Source organism: Leptodactylus fuscus, chromosome 10 (assembly GCF_031893055.1).
Source record: "Leptodactylus fuscus isolate aLepFus1 chromosome 10, aLepFus1.hap2, whole genome shotgun sequence".
NCBI lineage: Eukaryota > Metazoa > Chordata > Amphibia > Anura > Leptodactylidae > Leptodactylus > Leptodactylus fuscus.
In genome coordinates, this window is record NC_134274.1 from 82,514,790 (window position 1) to 82,540,356 (window position 25,567).

Consider the following 25,567-nt stretch of genomic DNA (forward strand, 5'->3'; position numbering starts at 1 on the left):
TTCTCTGGTCCTCAATCGGGCACCTTTTATTAGGCCTCTTTTGGGCACCATCTTTGGTCCTCACTCGGGCACCTTTTTGGTCCTCATTCGGGCACCATTTATGTGGTACTCAATTGGGCATCATTTCTCTGGTCCTCACTCGGGCACCGTTTTCGGTCCTCACTCGGGCATTTTTTATTAGGCCTCTTTTGGGCACCATCTTTGGTCCTCACTCGGGCACCTTTTTGGTCCTCACTCAGGCACCATTTATGTGGTACTCAATCGGGCATCATTTCTCTGGTCCTCAATCGGGCACCTTTTATTAGGCCTCTTTTGGGCACTATCGCTGGTCCTCATTCGGGCACCATTTATGTGGTACTCAATCGGGCATCATTTTTTTGGTCCTCACTCAGGCACCGTTTTCGGTCCTCACTCGGGCACCTTTTTTTAGGCCTCTTTTGGGCACCATCTTTGGTCCTCACTCGGGCACCTTTTTGGTCCTCACTCGGGCACCATTTATGTGGTACTCAATCGGGCATCATTTTTCTGGTCCTCACTCGGGCACCGTTTTCGGTCCTCACTCAGGCACCTTTTATTAGGCCTCTTTTGAGCACCATCTTTGGTCCTCACTCGGGCACCTTTTTGGTCCTCACTCGGGCACCATTTATGTGGTACTCAATCGGGCATATTTTATCTGGTCCTCACTCGGGCACCGTTTTCGGTCCTCACTCGGGCACCTTTTATTAGGCCTCTTTTGGGCACCATCTTTGGTCCTCACTCGGGCACCTTTTTGGTCCTCATTCGAGCACCATTTATGTGGTACTCAATCAGGCATCATTTCGTTGGTCCTCACTCAGGCACCTTTTTGATCCTCACTCAGGCACCTTTTATTAGGCCTCTTTTGGGCACCATCTTTGGTCCTCACTCGGGCACCTTTTTGGTCCTCATTCGGGCACCATTTATGTGGTACTCAATTGGGCATCATTTCTCTGGTCCTCACTCGGGCACCGTTTTCGGTCCTCACTCGGGCACCTTTTATTAGGCCTCTTTTGGGCACCATCTTTGGTCCTCACTCGGGCACCTTTTTGGTCCTCACTCGGGCACCATTTATGTAGTACTCAATCGGGCATCATTTTTCTGGTCCTCACTCGGGCACCGTTTTCGGTCCTCACTCAGGCACCTTTTATTAGGCCTCTTTTGAGCACCATCTTTGGTCCTCACTCGGGCACCTTTTTGGTCCTCACTCGGGCACCATTTATGTGGTACTCAATCGGGCATATTTTATCTGGTCCTCACTCGGGCACCGTTTTCGGTCCTCACTCGGGCACCTTTTATTAGGCCTCTTTTGGGCACCATCTTTGGTCCTCACTCGGGCACCTTTTTGGTCCTCACTCGGGCACCATTTATGTGGTACTCAATCGGGCATATTTTATCTGGTCCTCACTCGGGCACCGTTTTCGGTCCTCACTCGGGCACCTTTTATTAGGCCTCTTTTGGGCACCATCTTTGGTCCTCACTCGGGCACCTTTTTGGTTCTCATTCGGGCACCATTTATGTGGTACTCAATTGGGCATCATTTCTCTGGTCCTCACTCGGGCACCGTTTTCGGTCCTCACTCGGGCATTTTTTATTAGGCCTCTTTTGGGCACCATCTTTGGTCCTCACTCGGGCACCTTTTTGGTCCTCACTCAGGCACCATTTATGTGGTACTCAATCGGGCATCATTTCTCTGGTCCTCAATCGGGCACCTTTTATTAGGCCTCTTTTGGGCACTATCGCTGGTCCTCATTCGGGCACCATTTATGTGGTACTCAATCGGGCATATTTTATCTGGTCCTCACTCGGGCACCGTTTTCGGTCCTCACTCGGGCACCTTTTATTAGGCCTCTTTTGGGCACCATCTTTGGTCCTCACTCGGGCACCTTTTTGGTCCTCACTCGGGCACCATTTATGTGGTACTCAATCAGGCATCATTTCGTTGGTCCTCACTCAGGCACCTTTTTGATCTTCACTCAGGCACCTTTTATTAGGCCTCTTTTGGGCACCATCTTTGGTCCTCACTCGGGCACCTTTTTGGTCCTCATTCGGGCACCATTTATGTGGTACTCAATCGGGCATCATTTTTTTGGTCCTCACTCAGGCACCGTTTTCGGTCCTCACTCGGGCACCTTTTATTAGGCCTCTTTTGGGCACCATCTTTGGTCCTCACTCGGGCACCTTTTTGGTCCTCACTCGGGCACCATTTATGTGGTACTCAATCGGGCATCATTTTTCTGGTCCTCACTCGGGCACCGTTTTCGGTCCTCACTCAGGCACCTTTTATTAGGCCTCTTTTGAGCACCATCTTTGGTCCTCACTCGGGCACCTTTTTGGTCCTCACTCGGGCACTATTTATGTGGTACTCAATCGGGCATATTTTATCTGGTCCTCACTCGGGCACCGTTTTCGGTCCTCACTCGGGCACCTTTTATTAGGCCTCTTTTGGGCACCATCTTTGGTCCTCACTCGGGCACCTTTTTGGTCCTCACTCGGGCACCATTTATGTGGTACTCAATCAGGCATCATTTCGTTGGTCCTCACTCAGGCACCTTTTTGATCCTCACTCAGGCACCTTTTATTAGGCCTCTTTTGGGCACCATCTTTGGTCCTCACTCGGGCACCTTTTTGGTCCTCATTCGGGCACCATTTATGTGGTACTCAATTGGGCATCATTTCTCTGGTCCTCACTCGGGCACCGTTTTCGGTCCTCACTCGGGCATCTTTTATTAGGCCTCTTTTGGGCACCATCTTTGGTCCTCACTCGGGCACCTTTTTGGTCCTCACTCAGGCACCATTTATGTGGTACTCAATTGGGCATCATTTCTCTGGTCCTCAATCGGGCACCTTTTATTAGGCCTCTTTTGGGCACTATCGCTGGTCCTCAGTCGGGCACCATTTATGTGGTACTCAATCGGGCATCATTTTTTTGGTCCTCACTCAGGCACCATTTTCGGTCCTCACTCGGGCACCTTTTATTAGGCCTCTTTTGGGCACCATCTTTGGTCCTCACTCGGGCACCTTTTTGGTCCTCACTCGGGCACCATTTATGTGGTACTCAATCGGGCATCATTTTTCTGGTCCTCACTCGGGCACCGTTTTCGGTCCTCACTCAGGCACCTTTTATTAGGCCTCTTTTGAGCACCATCTTTGGTCCTCACTCGGGCACCTTTTTGGTCCTCACTCGGGCACCATTTATGTGGTACTCAATCAGGCATCATTTCGTTGGTCCTCACTCAGGCACCTTTTTGATCCTCACTCAGGCACCTTTTATTAGGCCTCTTTTGGGCACCATCTTTGGTCCTCACTTGGGCACCTTTTTGGTCCTCATTCGGGCACCATTTATGTGGTACTCAATCGGGCATCATTTTTTTGGTCCTCACTCAGGCACCGTTTTCGGTCCTCACTCGGGCACCTTTTATTAGGCCTCTTTTGGGCACCATCTTTGGTCCTCACTCGGGCACCTTTTTGGTCCTCACTCGGGCACCATTTATGTGGTACTCAATCGGGCATCATTTTTCTGGTCCTCACTCGGGCACCGTTTTCGGTCCTCACTCAGGCACCTTTTATTAGGCCTCTTTTGAGCACCATCTTTGGTCCTCACTCGGGCACCTTTTTGGTCCTCACTCGGGCACCATTTATGTGGTACTCAATCGGGCAAATTTTATCTGGTCCTCACTCGGGCACCGTTTTCGGTCCTCACTCGGGCACCTTTTATTAGGCCTCTTTTGGGCACCATCTTTGGTCCTCACTCGGGCACCTTTTTGGTCCTCACTCGGGCACCATTTATGTGGTACTCAATCAGGCATCATTTCGTTGGTCCTCACTCAGGCACCTTTTTGATCCTCACTCAGGCACCTTTTATTAGGCCTCTTTTGGGCACCATCTTTGGTCCTCACTCGGGCACCTTTTTGGTCCTCATTCGGGCACCATTTATGTGGTACTCAATTGGGCATCATTTCTCTGGTCCTCACTCGGGCACCGTTTTCGGTCCTCACTCGGGCACCTTTTATTAGGCCTCTTTTGGGCACCATCTTTGGTCCTCACTCGGGCACCTTTTTGGTCCTCACTCAGGCACCATTTATATGGTACTCAATCGGGCATCATTTCTCTGGTCCTCAATCGGGCACCTTTTATTAGGCCTCTTTTGGGCACTATCGCTGGTCCTTAGTCGGGCACCATTTATGTGGTACTCAATCGGGCATCATTTTTTTGGTCCTCACTCAGGCACCGTTTTCGGTCCTCACTCGGGCACCTTTTATTAGGCCTCTTTTGGGCACCATCTTTGGTCCTCACTCGGGCACCTTTTTGGTCCTCACTCGGGCACCATTTATGTAGTACTCAATCGGGCATCATTTTTCTGGTCCTCACTCGGGCACCGTTTTCGGTTCTCACTCAGGCACCTTTTATTAGGCCTCTTTTGAGTACCATATTTGGTCCTCACTCGGGCACCTTTTTGGTCCTCACTCGGGCACCATTTATGTGGTACTCAATCGGGCATATTTTATCTGGTCCTCACTCGGGCACCGTTTTCGGTCCTCACTCGGGCACCTTTTATTAGGCCTCTTTTGGGCACCATCTTTGGTCCTCACTCGGGCACCTTTTTGGTCCTCACTCGGGCACCATTTATGTGGTACTCAATCGGGCATATTTTATCTGGTCCTCACTCGGGCACCGTTTTCGGTCCTCACTCGGGCACCTTTTATTAGGCCTCTTTTGGGCACCATCTTTGGTCCTCACTCGAGCACCTTTTTGGTCCTCATTCGGGCACCATTTATGTGGTACTCAATTGGGCATCATTTCTCTGGTCCTCACTCGGGCACCGTTTTCGGTCCTCACTCGGGCATTTTTTATTAGGCCTTTTTTGGGCACCATCTTTGGTCCTCACTCGGGCACCTTTTTGGTCCTCACTCAGGCACCATTTATGTGGTACTCAATCGGGCATCATTTCTCTGGTCCTCAATCGGGCACCTTTCATTAGGCCTCTTTTGGGCACTGTCGCTGGTCCTCATTCGGGCACCATTTATGTGGTACTCAATCGGACATCATTTTTTTGGTCCTCACTCAGGCACCGTTTTCGGTCCTCACTCGGGCACCTTTTATTGGGCCTCTTTTGGGCACCATCTTTGGTCCTCACTCGGGCACCTTTTTGGTCCTCACTCGGGCACCATTTATGTGGTACTCAATCAGGCATCATTTCGTTGGTCCTCACTCAGGCACCTTTTTGATCCTCACTCAGGCACCTTTTATTAGGCCTCTTTTGGGCACCATCTTTGGTCCTCACTCGGGCACCTTTTTGGTCCTCATTCGGGCACCATTTATGTGGTACTCAATTGGGCATCATTTCTCTGGTCCTCACTCGGGCACCGTTTTCGGTCCTCACTCGGGCACCATTTATGTGGTACTCAATCGGGCATCATTTATCTGGTCCTCACTCGGGCACCGTTTTCGGTCCTCACTCGGGCACCTTTTATTAGGCCTCTTTTGGGCACCATCTTTGGTCCTCACTCGGGCACCTTTTTGGTCCTCACTCGGGCACCATTTATGTGGTACTCAATCGGGCATCATTTCTCTGGTCCTCACTCTTGCACTGTTTTCGGTCCTCACTCGGGCACCTTTTGTTAGGCCTCTTTTGAGCACCATCTTTTGTCCTCACTCGGGCACCTTTTTGGTCCTCACTCGGGCACCATTTATGTGGTACTCAATCGGGCATCATTTCTCTGGTCCTCGTTCGGGCACCGTTTTCGGTCCTCACTCAGGCACCTTTTACTAGGCCTCTTTTGAGCACCATCTTTGGTCCTCACTCGGGCACCTTTTTGGTCCTCACTCGGGCACCATTTATGTGGTACTCAATCGGGCATATTTTCTCTGGTCCTCACTCAGGCACCGTTTTCGGTCCTCACTTGGGCACCTTTTATTAGGCCTCTTCGGGCACCATCTTTGTTCCTCACTCAGGCACCTTTTTGGTCCTCACTTGGGCACTATTTATGTGATACTCAATCGGGCATCATTTCTCTGGTCCTCACTCTTGCACCGTTTTCGGTCCTCCCTCGGGCACCTTTTATTAGGCCTCTTTTGAGCACCATCTTTGGTCCTCACTCGGGCACCTTTTTGGTCCTCACTCGGGCACCATTTATGTGGTACTCAATCGGGCATCATTTCTCTGGTCCTCACTCGGGCACCGTTCTCGGTCCTCACTCAGGCACCTTTTATTAGGCCTCTTTTGAGCACCATCTTTAGTCCTCACTCAGGCACCTTTTTGGTCCTCACTCGGGCACCATTTATGTGGTACTCAATTGGGCATCATTTCTCTGGTCCTCACTCGGGCACCGTTTTCGATCCTCACTCGGGCACCTTTTATTAGGCCTCTTTTGGGCACTATCTTTGGTCCTCACTCGGGCACCTTTTTGGTCCTCACTCGGGCACCATTTATGTGGTCCTCACTCAGGCACCTTTTATTAGGCCTCTTTTGGGCACCATCTTTGGTCCTCACTCGGGCACCTTTTTGTTCCTCACTTGGGCACTATTTATGTGATACTCAATCGGGCATCATTTCTCTGGTCCTCACTCTTACACCGTTTTCGGTCCTCCCTCGGGCACCTTTTATTAGGCCTCTTTTGAGCACCATCTTTGGTCCTCACTCGGGCACCTTTTTGGTCCTCACTCGGGCACCATTTATGTGGTACTCAATCGGGCATCATTTCTCTGGTCCTCACTCGGGCACCGTTTTCGGTCCTCACTCGGGCACCTTTTATTAGGCCTCTTTTGGGCACCATCTTTGGTCCTCACTCGGGCACCTTTTTGGTCCTCATTCGGGCACCATTTATGTGGTACTCAATTGGGCATCATTTCTCTGGTCCTCACTCGGGCACCGTTTTCGGTCCTCACTCGGGCATTTTTTATTAGGCCTCTTTTGGGCACCATCTTTGGTCCTCACTCGGGCACCTTTTTGGTCCTCACTCAGGCACCATTTATGTGGTACTCAATCGGGCATCATTTCTCTGGTCCTCAATCGGGCACCTTTTATTAGGCCTCTTTTGGGCACTATCGCTGGTCCTCATTCGGGCACCATTTATGTGGTACTCAATCGGGCATCATTTTTTTGGTCCTCACTCAGGCACCGTTTTCGGTCCTCACTCGGGCACCTTTTATTAGGCCTCTTTTGGGCACCATCTTTGGTCCTCACTCGGGCACCTTTTTGGTCCTCACTCGGGCACCATTTATGTGGTACTCAATCGGGCATCATTTTTCTGGTCCTCACTCGGGCACCGTTTTCGGTCCTCACTCAGGCACCTTTTATTAGGCCTCTTTTGAGCACCATCTTTGGTCCTCACTCGGGCACCTTTTTGGTCCTCACTCGGGCACCATTTATGTGGTACTCAATCGGGCATATTTTATCTGGTCCTCACTCGGGCACCTTTTTGGTCCTCATTCGAGCACCATTTATGTGGTACTCAATCAGGCATCATTTCGTTGGTCCTCACTCAGGCACCTTTTTGATCCTCACTCAGGCACCTTTTATTAGGCCTCTTTTGGGCACCATCTTTGGTCCTCACTCGGGCACCTTTTTGGTCCTCATTCGGGCACCATTTATGTGGTACTCAATTGGGCATCATTTCTCTGGTCCTCACTCGGTCACCGTTTTCGGTCCTCACTCGGGCACCTTTTATTAGGCCTCTTTTGGGCACCATCTTTGGTCCTCACTCGGGCACCTTTTTGGTCCTCACTCGGGCACCATTTATGTAGTACTCAATCGGGCATCATTTTTCTGGTCCTCACTCGGGCACCGTTTTCGGTCCTCACTCAGGCACCTTTTATTAGGCCTCTTTTGAGCACCATCTTTGGTCCTCACTCGGGCACCTTTTTGGTCCTCACTCGGGCACCATTTATGTGGTACTCAATCGGGCATATTTTATCTGGTCCTCACTCGGGCACCGTTTTCGGTCCTCACTCGGGCACCTTTTATTAGGCCTCTTTTGGGCACCATCTTTGGTCCTCACTCGGGCACCTTTTTGGTCCTCACTCGGGCACCATTTATGTGGTACTCAATCGGGCATATTTTATCTGGTCCTCACTCGGGCACCGTTTTCGGTCCTCACTCGGGCACCTTTTATTAGGCCTCTTTTGGGCACCATCTTTGGTCCTCACTCGGGCACCTTTTTGGTTCTCATTCGGGCACCATTTATGTGGTACTCAATTGGGCATCATTTCTCTGGTCCTCACTCGGGCACCGTTTTCGGTCCTCACTCGGGCATTTTTTATTAGGCCTCTTTTGGGCACCATCTTTGGTCCTCACTCGGGCACCTTTTTGGTCCTCACTCAGGCACCATTTATGTGGTACTCAATCGGGCATCATTTCTCTGGTCCTCAATCGGGCACCTTTTATTAGGCCTCTTTTGGGCACTATCGCTGGTCCTCATTCGGGCACCATTTATGTGGTACTCAATCGGGCATCATTTTTTTGGTCCTCACTCAGGCACCGTTTTCGGTCCTCACTCGGGCACCTTTTATTAGGCCTCTTTTGGGCACCATCTTTGGTCCTCACTCGGGCACCTTTTTGGTCCTCACTCGGGCACCATTTATGTGGTACTCAATCGGGCATCATTTTTCTGGTCCTCACTCGGGCACCGTTTTCGGTCCTCACTCAGGCACCTTTTATTAGGCCTCTTTTGAGCACCATCTTTGGTCCTCACTCGGGCACCTTTTTGGTCCTCACTCGGGCACCATTTATGTGGTACTCAATCGGGCATATTTTATCTGGTCCTCACTCGGGCACCGTTTTCGGTCCTCACTCGGGCACCTTTTATTAGGCCTCTTTTGGGCACCATCTTTGGTCCTCACTCGGGCACCTTTTTGGTCCTCACTCGGGCACCATTTATGTGGTACTCAATCAGGCATCATTTCGTTGGTCCTCACTCAGGCACCTTTTTGATCCTCACTCAGGCACCTTTTATTAGGCCTCTTTTGGGCACCATCTTTGGTCCTCACTCGGGCACCTTTTTGGTCCTCATTCGGGCACCATTTATGTGGTACTCAATCGGGCATCATTTTTTTGGTCCTCACTCAGGCACCGTTTTCGGTCCTCACTCGGGCACCTTTTATTAGGCCTCTTTTGGGCACCATCTTTGGTCCTCACTCGGGCACCTTTTTGGTCCTCACTCGGGCACCATTTATGTGGTACTCAATCGGGCATCATTTTTCTGGTCCTCACTCGGGCACCGTTTTCGGTCCTCACTCAGGCACCTTTTATTAGGCCTCTTTTGAGCACCATCTTTGGTCCTCACTCGGGCACCTTTTTGGTCCTCACTCGGGCACTATTTATGTGGTACTCAATCGGGCATATTTTATCTGGTCCTCACTCGGGCACCGTTTTCGGTCCTCACTCGGGCACCTTTTATTAGGCCTCTTTTGGGCACCATCTTTGGTCCTCACTCGGGCACCTTTTTGGTCCTCACTCGAGCACCATTTATGTGGTACTCAATCAGGCATCATTTCGTTGGTCCTCACTCAGGCACCTTTTTGATCCTCACTCAGGCACCTTTTATTAGGCCTCTTTTGGGCACCATCTTTGGTCCTCACTCGGGCACCTTTTTGGTCCTCATTCGGGCACCATTTATGTGGTACTCAATTGGGCATCATTTCTCTGGTCCTCACTCGGGCACCGTTTTCGGTCCTCACTCGGGCACCTTTTATTAGGCCTCTTTTGGGCACCATCTTTGGTCCTCACTCGGGCACCTTTTTGGTCCTCACTCAGGCACCATTTATGTGGTACTCAATCGGGCATCATTTCTCTGGTCCTCAATCGGGCACCTTTTATTAGGCCTCTTTTGGGCACTATCGCTGGTCCTCAGTCGGGCACCATTTATGTGGTACTCAATCGGGCATCATTTTTTTGGTCCTCACTCAGGCACCATTTTCGGTCCTCACTCGGGCACCTTTTATTAGGCCTCTTTTGGGCACCATCTTTGGTCCTCACTCGGGCACCTTTTTGGTCCTCACTCGGGCACCATTTATGTGGTACTCAATCGGGCATCATTTTTCTGGTCCTCACTCGGGCACCGTTTTCGGTCCTCACTCAGGCACCTTTTATTAGGCCTCTTTTGAGCACCATCTTTGGTCCTCACTCGGGCACCTTTTTGGTCCTCACTCGGGCACCATTTATGTGGTACTCAATCAGGCATCATTTCGTTGGTCCTCACTCAGGCACCTTTTTGATCCTCACTCAGGCACCTTTTATTAGGCCTCTTTTGGGCACCATCTTTGGTCCTCACTTGGGCACCTTTTTGGTCCTCATTCGGGCACCATTTATGTGGTACTCAATCGGGCATCATTTTTTTGGTCCTCACTCAGGCACCGTTTTCGGTCCTCACTCGGGCACCTTTTATTAGGCCTCTTTTGGGCACCATCTTTGGTCCTCACTCGGGCACCTTTTTGGTCCTCACTCGGGCACCATTTATGTGGTACTCAATCGGGCATCATTTTTCTGGTCCTCACTCGGGCACCGTTTTCGGTCCTCACTCAGGCACCTTTTATTAGGCCTCTTTTGAGCACCATCTTTGTTCCTCACTCGGGCACCTTTTTGGTCCTCACTCGGGCACCATTTATGTGGTACTCAATCGGGCAAATTTTATCTGGTCCTCACTCGGGCACCGTTTTCGGTCCTCACTCGGGCACCTTTTATTAGGCCTCTTTTGGGCACCATCTTTGGTCCTCACTCGGGCACCTTTTTGGTCCTCACTCGGGCACCATTTATGTGGTACTCAATCAGGCATCATTTCGTTGGTCCTCACTCAGGCACCTTTTTGATCCTCACTCAGGCACCTTTTATTAGGCCTCTTTTGGGCACCATCTTTGGTCCTCACTCGGGCACCTTTTTGGTCCTCATTCGGGCACCATTTATGTGGTACTCAATTGGGCATCATTTCTCTGGTCCTCACTCGGGCACCGTTTTCGGTCCTCACTCGGGCACCTTTTATTAGGCCTCTTTTGGGCACCATCTTTGGTCCTCACTCGGGCACCTTTTTGGTCCTCACTCAGGCACCATTTATATGGTACTCAATCGGGCATCATTTCTCTGGTCCTCAATCGGGCACCTTTTATTAGGCCTCTTTTGGGCACTATCGCTGGTCCTTAGTCGGGCACCATTTATGTGGTACTCAATCGGGCATCATTTTTTTGGTCCTCACTCAGGCACCGTTTTCGGTCCTCACTCGGGCACCTTTTATTAGGCCTCTTTTGGGCACCATCTTTGGTCCTCACTCGGGCACCTTTTTGGTCCTCACTCGGGCACCATTTATGTAGTACTCAATCGGGCATCAATTTTCTGGTCCTCACTCGGGCACCGTTTTCGGTTCTCACTCAGGCACCTTTTATTAGGCCTCTTTTGAGTACCATATTTGGTCCTCACTCGGGCACCTTTTTGGTCCTCACTCGGGCACCATTTATGTGGTACTCAATCGGGCATATTTTATCTGGTCCTCACTCGGGCACCGTTTTCGGTCCTCACTCGGGCACCTTTTATTAGGCCTCTTTTGGGCACCATCTTTGGTCCTCACTCGGGCACCTTTTTGGTCCTCACTCGGGCACCATTTATGTGGTACTCAATCGGGCATATTTTATCTGGTCCTCACTCGGGCACCGTTTTCGGTCCTCACTCGGGCACCTTTTATTAGGCCTCTTTTGGGCACCATCTTTGGTCCTCACTCGAGCACCTTTTTGGTCCTCATTCGGGCACCATTTATGTGGTACTCAATTGGGCATCATTTCTCTGGTCCTCACTCGGGCACCGTTTTCGGTCCTCACTCGGGCATTTTTTATTAGGCCTTTTTTGGGCACCATCTTTGGTCCTCACTCGGGCACCTTTTTGGTCCTCACTCAGGCACCATTTATGTGGTACTCAATCGGGCATCATTTCTCTGGTCCTCAATCGGGCACCTTTCATTAGGCCTCTTTTGGGCACTGTCGCTGGTCCTCATTCGGGCACCATTTATGTGGTACTCAATCGGGCATCATTTTTTTGGTCCTCACTCAGGCACCGTTTTCGGTCCTCACTCGGGCACCTTTTATTGGGCCTCTTTTGGGCACCATCTTTGGTCCTCACTCGGGCACCTTTTTGGTCCTCACTCGGGCACCATTTATGTGGTACTCAATCAGGCATATTTTATCTGGTCCTCACTCGGGCACCGTTTTCGGTCCTCACTCGGGCACCTTTTATTAGGCCTCTTTTGGGCACCATCTTTGGTCCTCACTCGGGCACCTTTTTGGTCCTCACTCGGGCACCATTTATGAGGTACTCAATCAGGCATCATTTCGTTGGTCCTCACTCAGGCACCTTTTTGATCCTCACTCAGGCACCTTTTATTAGGCCTCTTTTGGGCACCATCTTTGGTCCTCACTCGGGCACCTTTTTGGTCCTCATTCGGGCACCATTTATGTGGTACTCAATTGGGCATCATTTCTCTGGTCCTCACTCGGGCACCGTTTTCGGTCCTCACTCGGGCACCATTTATGTGGTACTCAATCGGGCATCATTTATCTGGTCCTCACTCGGGCACCGTTTTCGGTCCTCACTCGGGCACCTTTTATTAGGCCTCTTTTAGGCACCATCTTTGGTCCTCACTCGGGCACTTTTTTGGTCCTCACTCGGGCACCATTTATGTGGTACTCAATTGGGCATCATTTCTCTGGTCCTCAATCGGGCACCTTTTATTAGGCCTCTTTTGGGCACCATCTTTGGTCCTCACTCGGGCACCTTTTTGGTCCTCACTCGGGCACCATTTATGTGGTACTCAATCGGGCATCATTTCTCTGGTCCTCACTCTTGCACTGTTTTCGGTCCTCACTCGGGCACCTTTTGTTAGGCCTCTTTTGAGCACCATCTTTGGTCCTCACTCGGGCACCTTTTTGGTCCTCACTCGGGCACCATTTATGTGGTACTCAATCGGGCATCATTTCTCTGGTCCTCGTTCGGGCACCGTTTTCGGTCCTCACTTGGGCACCTTTTATTAGGCCTCTTCGGGCACCATCTTTGTTCCTCACTCAGGCACCTTTTTGGTCCTCACTTGGGCACTATTTATGTGATACTCAATCGGGCATCATTTCTCTGGTCCTCACTCTTGCACCGTTTTCGGTCCTCCCTCGGGCACCTTTTATTAGGCCTCTTTTGAGCACCATCTTTGGTCCTCACTCGGGCACCTTTTTGGTCCTCACTCGGGCACCATTTATGTGGTACTCAATCGGGCATCATTTCTCTGGTCCTCACTCGGGCACCGTTCTCGGTCCTCACTCAGGCACCTTTTATTAGGCCTCTTTTGAGCACCATCTTTAGTCCTCACTCAGGCACCTTTTTAGTCCTCACTCGGGCACCATTTATGTGGTACTCAATTGGGCATCATTTCTCTGGTCCTCACTCGGGCACCGTTTTCGATCCTCACTCGGGCACCTTTTATTAGGCCTCTTTTGGGCACTATCTTTGGTCCTCACTCGGGCACCTTTTTGGTCCTCACTCGGGCACCATTTATGTGGTCCTCACTCAGGCACCTTTTATTAGGCCTCTTTTGGGCACCATCTTTGGTCCTCACTCGGGCACCTTTTTGTTCCTCACTTGGGCACTATTTATGTGATACTCAATCGGGCATCATTTCTCTGGTCCTCACTCTTACACCGTTTTCGGTCCTCCCTCGGGCACCTTTTATTAGGCCTCTTTTGAGCACCATCTTTGGTCCTCACTCGGGCACCTTTTTGGTCCTCACTCGGGCACCATTTATGTGGTACTCAATCGGGCATCATTTCTCTGGTCCTCACTCGGGCACCGTTTTCGGTCCTCACTCAGGCACCTTATCTTTGGTCCTCACTCCGGCACCTTTTTGGTCCTCACTCGGGCACCATTTATGTGGTACTCAATCAGGCATCATTTTGTTGGTCCTCACTCAGGCACCTTTTTGGTCCTCACTCGGGCACCTTTTATTAGGCCTCTTTTGGGCACCATCTTTGGTCCTCACTCGGGCACCTTTTTGGTCCTCACTCGGGCACCATTTATGTGGTACTCAATCAGGCATCATTTCTCTGGTCCTCACTCGGGCACCGTTTTCGGTCCTCACTCGGGCACCTTTTCTTAGGCCTCTTTTGGGCACCATTTTTATGGACTTTTCTTTTTTGCCCTTTTAGGGCTCCAATTTTTTGACCCTTTAAGGTCTCAATGTGTTTTGCCTCTCTAGGGCACCATCCTTTTTAGGCCTCTTTGGACATCATGTATTTTTGACCTTTCTATGCTCCATATTCGGGTATAATTTTTTTTTCAACAATAACTTTTATAAGGGCTAGTTCACACGGGGTCTTTTAACAGCGGAAATTGATGTGGAATCTGCCTCAAAATCCGCTGCCAAAAATGTCTCCTATTGAGTAGCTAGTAGTGGAAAAATAAGCGAGCTGTCGTTGGCGAGGCTCCGGCCCATTCGTTTGGGCCTAATCTGGAGCAGCCGCAACGGAATATGTAAACGCAGAACTCCGTGTGAACTAACCCTGAAAGTTTTAATATTAGGAGAGATAAACAGTTACAAAATAATTACAACATTGTGAAAGTTTCTACAGTAACAAATGATAAATTGAGAGACAGAGAGAGACAACAGACTAGAGAAGATGACAAGAAGGATGTCGCTGGCGTGTAGTGGAGGAGACGCTGGGCCGTATGGGTCGCCAAGTCCCTCCAATCTGCTGGAGCTGCCACTAACTGGCGGGCACAGCTAAGGAGGGCCGAGTCACAAGACGAGAGGTAAGGGTCTGATTGTGGGGTAACAATGCTTGGCCTCTATCTGTCCTCTCCTTTCTGAGTCGCAGCGACAATGTAATGTAGTGTCCCCGCATGACTGTACTATAAGCCTCCTACAGAACAGCACCTGAAGCCGCTGACTCCCCATTCTCCATAAAGTAGTCAGGGGCACCCGTACTGTAGTTTAGGGAGTGGGTGATGTAAGTAGAGCCTCATTGAGGTGCCAATGGCAGCGTCTAGTTAGGACTGGGACAGGGGGCAGAGATATAGTCACCGGGGCATGATAGGACCGAGGGACTGAGCTCTACCTCAGTAAGCAGCGGAGGGCTGGTGCATTGCAAAATAAATAATCCGTTTTAGTGTGCGCGTTATGGGGGTGGAAAAAAATTGTATGAGTCCATAGGCGGGGGGGCTCAGCACCCGTGATAATGGTGAATCCAGTTGGGGGGGCACGTTACGTTTTCATGTTAAAAGTAGTCAATAAAGTTATAGTAAACAGTCACCTACCTCTTGTCACTTGGTTGGTCACATACCTGTAGGAGGACAACCAGAGGTGCAGCTTTTGGCTCCTGCCCCCAGTGCAGTATCTGTAATGGAGACCAGATCAGCCTTGTGCCATATAACATTTTTGGAAGCTTCTCCAGGTTAATACTTGATGGGATATAATATATACACATTGGACCATATTCACATTGTGCTCCTGTTTACCCTTTTATTACCTTTGGATCGCTCAATGGACAGCTATAGAGGTTCATATATCATATGTCACATATTAGTATTGGACTATATTCATACTTGGTCCTGTTTTGGTGCTGTTTTCTCCCTTTTTCGGGTCTGTGTATTTAAATTTAAGAGGCACATTGAAGGGAACATTAAACTGTGGGGGCCACTATGAGGAGGGCATTATACTACGGGGGCTACAAGGGGGACACTATACTATATGGAGGCCATAAGAGGGCATGATGTCATGTCAGGGCTACCAAAGGGACATTGGCTGGAGGCCGGCCTTACCATACCGAAATACACCAACCACACCCCTAATATACACTGATATATAATAGCTCCTTCTATAGAGTAACAATTCACATATTAAATGATTTATTGTCACATGTCCTCATATACATGACCACCAGGGGGCATATCTGTAGAGAGGTTGTAACATCATACAGGCCCCCAAACCTGCAGGGGGCCTCTGTCTTGTATTAAGAAACAAATCCTTGTAAATATAGATCACCACTGAGCCGTTGCAGATTTTACATTGGGGCCCCGGAGCTTAAAGCTACTACATTTATACCATCAATATTCACCTACAAACAGCCATATACAATATCAGACACATCCCCCGTATACAGGAACATGTCACCATATATACAATGACAGATACCTGCCACTAAATACAGTGATATCCACATGTCCTTGTATGTAGTGAGAATCAGATACTCATATATATATATATATATATATATATATATATATATATATATATATATATATATGTCCCCATATACAGTGTCAGTGCCCTAATGTACAGAACAAACACATACCCTATATGACACATGCCCTAATATACAGTAATATACATATGTCCTATATACAATGACAGATCCATGCTCATATATAGTGATATCCACAAACCACCATATACAATGAGAAACATATATACCCATATATATAATGGCAGACATATCCCCCCATACAGTGATATACATGTGCCCCCTCCATATACAGTGACAGACCCATGTACCCATATATATAATGGCAGACATATCCCCCCATACAGTGATATACATGTGCCCCCTCCATATACAGTGACAGACCCATGTACCCATATATATAATGGCAGACATATCCCCCCATACAGTGATATACATGTGCCCCCTCCATATACAGTGACAGACCCATGTACCCATATATATAATGGCAGACATATAGCCCCATACAGTGATATACATGTGCCCCCTCCATATACAGTCACAGACCCATGTACCCATATATATAACTAGCTTTTACAAGCGACTTCGTCTGCGGTGAGTTGAGTATTGGGCGGACACAGACGTGTGAAACTGTAAAAGTGCTTTAAAAAGTGTGGAAATGTTATTGCTTTGATCAATTTTTATTCAAATTTTTATCAGAATCAAAAGAGTGAAAAAACGGCGGTTTGGCACTTTTGACCATTTTTCCCGCTACGGCGTTTACCGAACAGGAAAAATATTTGTATAGCTTTGTAGAGCGGGCGATTTCGGACACAGGGAGACCTAACATGTAGGTGTTTCACAGTTTTTAACTACTTTTATATGTGTTCTAGGGAAAGGGAGGTGATTTGAATTTTTAATCCTTTTTATTTGCTTTTATATGTTTTTTATTTTTTTTTTTAACTTTTTTTTTGCATTTATTAGACCGCCTAGGGGTATTGACATGGGTGGGCGGTGTCGCGGATTGTCATAGCGGTGGGGATTGGCAAACATGGCTGCTCCGGAGCGTTAAAGAGCGCCTCCTGGAGAATCATTAAGGTGAGGGGCAAAGTGGTAAAGTATATGTGTATGAGATTGTGTGGGGTTAGGGGCGAGGCTGCAGAGGGTAATAGGAATTTTGTGGCTTGCTATGGTCCAAAGTGTGTGAGATTGCAGAGATGGTGATGTGAGTTTGGGTTTTGTGGGGGTCCTGGCACAAACGTATGTGCGCTATTGTGACGAAAAGTAGCCTATTGTTTAATGGGGTGTAGTAACTATGTTTGTGGAAAATTTCAGCCAAATCAGTGGATCGGGTTTTGCGTGATTCAGGAACAAACATCCAAACATCCAAACTCACAAACTTTCACATTTATAATATTAATAGGGTGGCAGACATATACCGCCATACAGTGATATACATGTGCCCCCTCCATATACAGTGACAGACCCATGTACCCATATATATATAATGGCAGACATACACCCCCATACAGTGATATACATGTGCCCCCTCCATATACAGTGACAGACCCATGTACCCATATATATAATGGCAGACATATACCGCCATACAGTGATATACATGTGCCCCCTCCATATATAGTGACAGACCCATGTACCCATATATATAATGGCAGACATATACCGCCATACAGTGATATACATGTGCCCCCTCCATATATAGTGACAGACCCATGTACCCATATATATATAATGGCAGACATATCCCCCCATACAGTGATATACATGTGCCCCCTCCATATACAGTGACAGACCCATGTACCCATATATATAATGGCAGACATATACCCCATACAGTGATATACATGTCCCCCTCCATATACAGTGACAGACCCATGTACCCATATATATATAATGGCAGACATATACCCCCATACAATGATATACATGTGCCCCCTCCATATACAGTTACAGACCCATGTACCCATATATATAATGGCAGACATATACCCCCATACAGTGATATACATGTGCCCCCTCCATATACAGTGACAGACCCATGTACCCATATATATATATATAATGGCAGACATATACCCCCATACAGTGATATACATGTGCCCCCTCCATATACAGTGACAGACCCATGTACCCATATATATAATGGCAGACATATACCGCCATACAGTGATATACATGTGCCCCCTCCATATACAGTGACAGTCCCATGTACCCATATATATAATGGCAGACATATACCGCCATACAGTGATATACATGTGCCCCCTCCATATACAGTGACAGACCCATGTACCCATATATATAATGGCAGACATATACCGCCATACAGTGATATACATGTGCCCCCTCCATATACAGTGACAGACCCATGTACCCATATATATAATGGCAGACATATACCCCCATACAGTGATATACATGTGCCCCCTCCATATACAGTGACAGACCCATGTACCCATATATATAATGGCAGACATATACCCCATACAGTGATATACATGTGCCCCCTCCATATACAGTGACAGACCCAGGCTCACATATTGGTAATTGCCCCCATTCCCTCCTTCCTGTTCCCCTTTGTTGCCCAATAAGCAGGACAGTGTCCCTGACCGATCCTCCCCCTCTGAGGACCACTAAGGTCCTGAGGACGGCCTCTCTCGCTCCCCCTAATAATTACCCGCCCGCACCCCACTGTCATGGCTACAGGGGCAGAAGTCATTAGACTGCCCCCAATATAATCCATGGGCCGCTCAACTGAGCCCTGGGTAACCCAGTGAGGGGACAGGTGACCTCTCCCCCAGCTCTCACCTGTCTTGCATGGATCCTCCAGACACAAATGGAGACTTCCTGCTCCTCCTAAATCCTGCAGTAACTGTGACGTCCTTCTGGTCAAGGCTCGGCTGTTCCTGGACAGACTTCTCCCTCCTCCTCCCTCCTCACAAGCAGGACACCTCAGTACTGGAGATCTTGATGGAGCGATTGCTTGATCTTGTGGGCTGAAAATGGCCGCCTTACTGGTCCTGGTTTCCATGGAATGACTGTGACAAGCCGAGTGATGGAAGTGTGACACTGTGATCTCATGATGTGACCAGTCCTGAGATTCTGATGAGCCCCTGCTGTCCTGTACTAGGCCGCAGCCTGAGCTGTAGTAAGCATGACACCGAGCATGAGCCGCCCCACAGCTTGTATAGGAAATAGCCTAATAATAATAATAATAATAATAATAATAATAATAATAATACAGGTTATTTCTATAGCGCCAACATATTCCGCAGCGCTGTACAATGTGTAGGGGTCAGATACAGACAGAAAGATACAAAGTCTGACAGTAAGAAATCTGCGGGGTGTGAGCGGTGGTGATACCGGGGGTGTATATAGTGCTGATAACTCCCCTCCCCCGCCCGGTGTATAGACACGTACACTGTAGAGCTGGCACTGGGCCACTGCTGCTTTGTCCCCATTCACATGGATAGGTACAGAGCCGCTTCCTGCCGTATATACTTTATGTTTTTTGGCTTCTGGGAGCCGAATCTGCAGATTGGTGCAATCTGATAGTGATGACGTCTCCTGGGGAGTGTAAGTCATCAGTGTCCATTATACCGGGGTCTGGGACAAATGTTTTAATCCCTTCCCGCCATATGAGGTCTTATTCTTTGCAGGACAAATTTTTCTTCCTGATGCCGCCATTAATTATTCTGTATAATATACTGGGAAGCTGGAAAAAACATTCAGCATGGGGTGGATTTGAAGAAAAAATGCATTTCTGCGACTTTTTTATGGGCTTCGGTTTTATGGCGTTCACTGTGCAGCCAAAATGACCTGTGCTCTGTATTCTGTGTTTTGTTACGATTCTGGTGATACCAAATTTATATGGTTTTATTTACATTTTAACCCCTTAAAACAAATCCAAAACTGTGATAAAAATTTCTTTTTTTCTAAAAGTCGCCATATTCTGACAGCCGTAACTTTTTTATACGTCCGTGTACGGGGGATGCATAGGGCGTCTTTTTTTTGTGGGGCCGAGTGTACTTTTTAGTTCTACCATTTTGGGGAATTGCTTTTGCTTTAGTCAATTTATATTCAAATTTTTATCAGAATCAAAACAGTGAAAAAATGGCGGTTTGGCACTTTTGGCTATTTTTCCCACGACGGCGTTTACCGTACAGGAAAAATATTTTTAGAGATTTGTGGAGCGGGCGATTTCGGATGCGGGGAGACCTAACATGTATGTGTTTCACAGTATTTAACTACTTTTATATGTTTTATATATATATATTATATTTATAAATTACGGACGTCTTTTCCTATAGAACTCTATGTAAACGTTTTTTTATGTAAAAATGCTGTAAAGACACACAAATTACACACAAATAACGCCTGGCGTTACTCAGTGTGAATACAGCCTAAAGCACGGCGAATGTCGGAAAAGGGTTAAAGGAAGTCTGTCGCTATAAACCAACATACCAAACCCAACCCTGCAGATAGATAGGTTACCACCCACTGATCAAATACTGATGACCTCTCCTTTGGATATTTCCATTGAACTGTATGGAGACTGTGGTCAGTGCAAATGATTTCCTTCTCCAAATAGAAGAGGGTCCTAGAGGTGAGATCTGCACCTGTCAGCCATTTATAGCAGATTCGGGACATAGGGGGGTTTCAGTCTATGAAAATTTAGTGCAATGAATACGGAATCAAATTCTGCCCAAATACAGGAACAGAGCGGTCTCTAGTGGAGAAACTGCAGAATGCAGGGAGATAGAATTCCCTGATCTGGGATATTGGAGCCCATACTGTAACCTAGAAGAAGATTAGCAGGCACGGACACGTTTTGTGTTCTTATAGAAGGGTCGGCAACCCCTGGCACGCGAGGCAGATTTTGCTGGCACGGCCCCCAACTTTCATACTCTAAATTGAGAGAGAGCGTCCCCTAGAGGTGAGGTGTAGGACACGCCCCTTTCTCTCCCTGCCACCAATCAGAGGTGAGCCTCTCACTACACAGGATAAGGGCTCCCTGGAGCTGCTGTTACATGTGAGGAGGAGCTCCTGCCGTCTGCAGCCCTGAGGAGGAGAGGAAGCACCGGGGAGCAAAGTGACAGCAAACACAACACCAGGTACATGTGTGTTACTGACTATTCTTATTACTGTCAGGCATTGGGGGTTATTACTTTAGTTTTAGTAACTCCATGTGCCTCACATTAATAGCAGTTACCCCATCATGTCCCTCACATTAACCCCTGTGTGGCTCACATAAGGGTTACTGATATGTGAGACATATGGGGGTACTAATAAAGGACCTATATAATGAAGATATTCACTTATTACCTCCATATGTCTCACATATCAGTGTCCCTTATGTAAAGCACACAGGGGGTTAATGTGAGGGACATGATGGAGGTAACTGCTATTAATATGAGGCACATTGAGTTGTAACCTGCAATGCACATGACCAGACTCTTTATCTATAACTGCGGATAAAGTACAGACCTATATATTTCAATTGACCCATATATACAGCCATTCTTCTTGTGGCTGTGTATCTGGGCCAAATTGAAGAGCTGAAAACTATTGAGCAGGTCCTATATGTGTCCTATACATCCCCTATATGTGTCCTATACATCCCCTATATCTGTCCTATACATCCCCTATATCTGTCCTATACATCCCCTATATCTGTCCTATACATACCCTATATCTGTCCTATACATCCCCTATATCTGTCCTATACATCCCCTATATCTGTCCTATACCTACCCTATATCTGTCCTATACACCCCCTATATCTGTCCTATACATCCCCTATATGTGTCTTATACATTCCCTATATCTGTCCTATACATCCCCTATATCTGTCCTATACATCCCTTATAGCTGTCCTATACATCCCCTATATGTGTCCTATACATCCCCTATATGTGTCCTATACATCCCCTATATCTGTCCTATACGTCCCCTATATCTGTCCTATACGTACCCTATATCTGTCCTATACGTCCCCTATATCTGTCCTATACGTCCCCTATATCTGTCCTATACATACCCTATATCTGTCCTATACACCCCCTATATCTGTCCTATACCTACCCTATATCTGTCCTATACATCCCTTATATCTGTCCTATACATACCCTATATCTGTCCTATACATCCCCTATATCTGTCCTATACCTACCCTATATCTGTCCTATACACCCCCTATATCTGTCCTATACATCCCCTATATCTGTCCTATACATCCCTTATATCTGTCCTATACATCCCCTATATGTGTCTTATACATTCCCTATATCTGTCCTATACATCCCCTATATCTGTCCTATACATCCCCTATATCTGTCCTATACATCCCCTATATCTGTCCTATACATCCCCTATATCTGTCCTATACATCCCCTATATCTGTCCTATACATCCCCTATATCTGTCCTATACATTCCCTATATCTGTCCTATACACCCCCTATATCTGTCCTATACATACCCTATATCTGTCTGCTTTTGCAGCCCTGTCAATTCATTTTTAATGTATAGGTCAGTGAAGACCACATCCCTGCCATTTGTATGCAGGAGGGGTAAGGCTGAGGCCCCACGTTGCAGAAATGCAGCATTTTTGTTGCAGATTTTGATGTCTAGCTGTCGGACACCGGTGGTAGTGTGAACGCTCCCTTACAGAATACTGAAGTTACTAACGGCCGAGGACTGGATGGAGCATACAGGTACATTGTGTGTCGCCCCCTACAGGTATGACCTTCCTCTGCTCCCAGTCACATACATTACCACTAATTGTGGGTTACACATGTACTTACATTGCTTCTAAAGGAAAAGCACATGTGTATCCAGGCAAATAGTGGTAAGCGCATGTGGTGGGAGCGCAGTATGGCAGCGCCCCTATGTTGTGGTCTGTGCTATATGACTTTAGTGTAGGTGTCGTCAGCTTTACAATTATTGCCCGGCACTCCCAGGACCTCATCTTTGATTTTTTAATTTAAATCGGCACGCCGAACAGAAAAGTTTGCCTACCCCTGCTATAGACTATTACACCCCTAACCTCTCTGCAGAACATCGCTCCTCTACCTTCTGATACATAGTGATATATGTTTGCAGCATGGGCTAATAGCAGCCAGCGCAGGGCTGCAGCTGTGATAGAGGGCGCTGCATTCAGCGCTCAGGAACCTTCCCCCTCTCCTTCTCTGGCTGCTCTCTGCCCACCAATGAGAGGGTGAGGAGAGCCCAGGAGGTGTGGCTTATCCCTACACAGAAGATGGACCCTGCTGAGCTGCTGCATTACCTCCTGCACAGAAGAGAAGGAGCCGAGGAGAGCGCCAGCAAAGTGACAGTAAGAAAGAAACCACCAGGTACATGAGGTTACTCTGCCTAGTAATGTCAGCCATTTGGGGTTATTATTTTAGTAACTCCATTTGCCTCATATTAATAACAGTTAACCCCATCATGTCCCTCACATTAACCCCTGTGTGCTTCACATAAGGGTTACCTCCATGTCTCACATATCAGTAAAACTTATGTGAAGCACACAGGGGGTTAATGTGAGGGACATGATGGGGTTAACTGCTATTACTATGAGGCCCATGGAGTTACTAAGCTGTAATGTACATGAGCAGACCTTTTATCCTCAATTGTGGCTTGTTTTGTTATTCTGTTTCCGCTGGGTTCACACCAGCGTTCGGGTCTCCGTACTCAGGTTTCCGTCTTCTGCATGTCCGACTCTGTGTACGGTTTAAAAAAGCCGGTTTCGCGGCGGAGAGCTTAAATCGCTCACCGCTGCTCACGGCCGGAGACTTTTCAAGCCCATTCAAATGAATGAGTATGAAAGAGTCCTGCAGGTTTCCGTCTCCTGCCCCTGTTTTGTGCAGGACACGGAAATCTTTCAGAACGGAGTATGGGCGCACGTGTGAACGAGCCCTTATTTTCTTATAAAGAATTTATTTAAAAAAAAGTATGGATTATTATATTTTAATGGTCCCGTATATGCGGCCGTTGTTTTTGCGGCCGTGTGTCCGGGCCAAATTGAAGAGCTGTAAATGATGGAGCAGGTCCTATATCTGTCCTATACCTAGACCTTTCATGTCCTCAGAGATGGGCGGTATTATATACCACTAGAAAGACGAGCGTGCACTGAATTCACTGCGCTGCCAGCTGTCACGGTACGCACCCCTGTGCTGGAGGTATTGGTGCTATTCATGTCGTTCAGCAATATCTCTCCACTGTCAGAAGAGCGGGTCTCATAGCTCAGCAGCGTCATTGCTGTGAGGATCGCCCTCCTGACTACTCTTCCATAGCCTTGTACTGTCAGAGGGGCGTTCTCTACCGCCCAGTGCTGACGCTAGGCTAGAAGGCCCACCTTTCCAACAGTGGAGAGATATCGGCACCGAAACTAACTGCACCAATATCTCCATCATGGTGAATAGCGGCAAAGCTGACTGCACTGAATTCGGTTGGCTTTCTAGCAGTATATAATACCGCACATCTCTGAGGACATGAAAGGATCTCTATAAAGAGAAGCTTTCTGGTCCCATGGCGGACCTGTATGACGGAGAGCTTGCCGCTGTTGTGAACCTAGCATTAGGCTATGGCTGCTCTATAACTTCTGTCATACAACCAAAGATGTGTCGCCCTGGGATTCTTTCCCTTATGTTAGTGAATGGAGTCACAACCTGAGGGACCCAATGCGACTCCATTCACTAATCTGAAAGAGTCCCAAAGTGACACTGTGATCTTTGGTTGCATGACGGAAGTAGTAGTGTAGCCATAGCCTTATGTTACGTTCACAACAGCGGCAAGCTCTCTGCCATACAGGTTTTTTTTAATCTTTCGGGTTGTGATGGATCGATTGGATTACATCGGATTTGTTTGACTCCATCGATGATCATCGTTTTTATTTTTTTATTAAAATGGTCAAAGAGGGTTGTCTGAGGGCGTTTTTATTTCAGTAAAAAAAATTCTCTCATGTCTCTTGATTTTTTTTTTTAAATACTTTCTTACCCTCTTAGTAATGGCGACTGTCTGATAGACGGCATCCATTACTAAGGTGTGGCTTAGTGTTAGCTGGTGAATATTCTAGCACTAACCCTCCAATTATTACCATCAGGGGTGCCGGGAAGAGCTGGGTATCGTCCAATACCCAGCTGTCTAAAGAGACTTCTGGGGATTGGGGTGGTCGCAGGCTGGTATTATAAGGCTGGGAAGGGCCAAAAACCATGGCCCTTACCACCCTTGTAATGTCAGGCTGCTGCTGCTTGTTATATCTGGCTGGTTATGAAAAATTGGGGGGACCCTATGTGATTTTTTTTCTAATTATAAAGCAACATAGGGTCCCCCAATATTTCTGAGCCAGT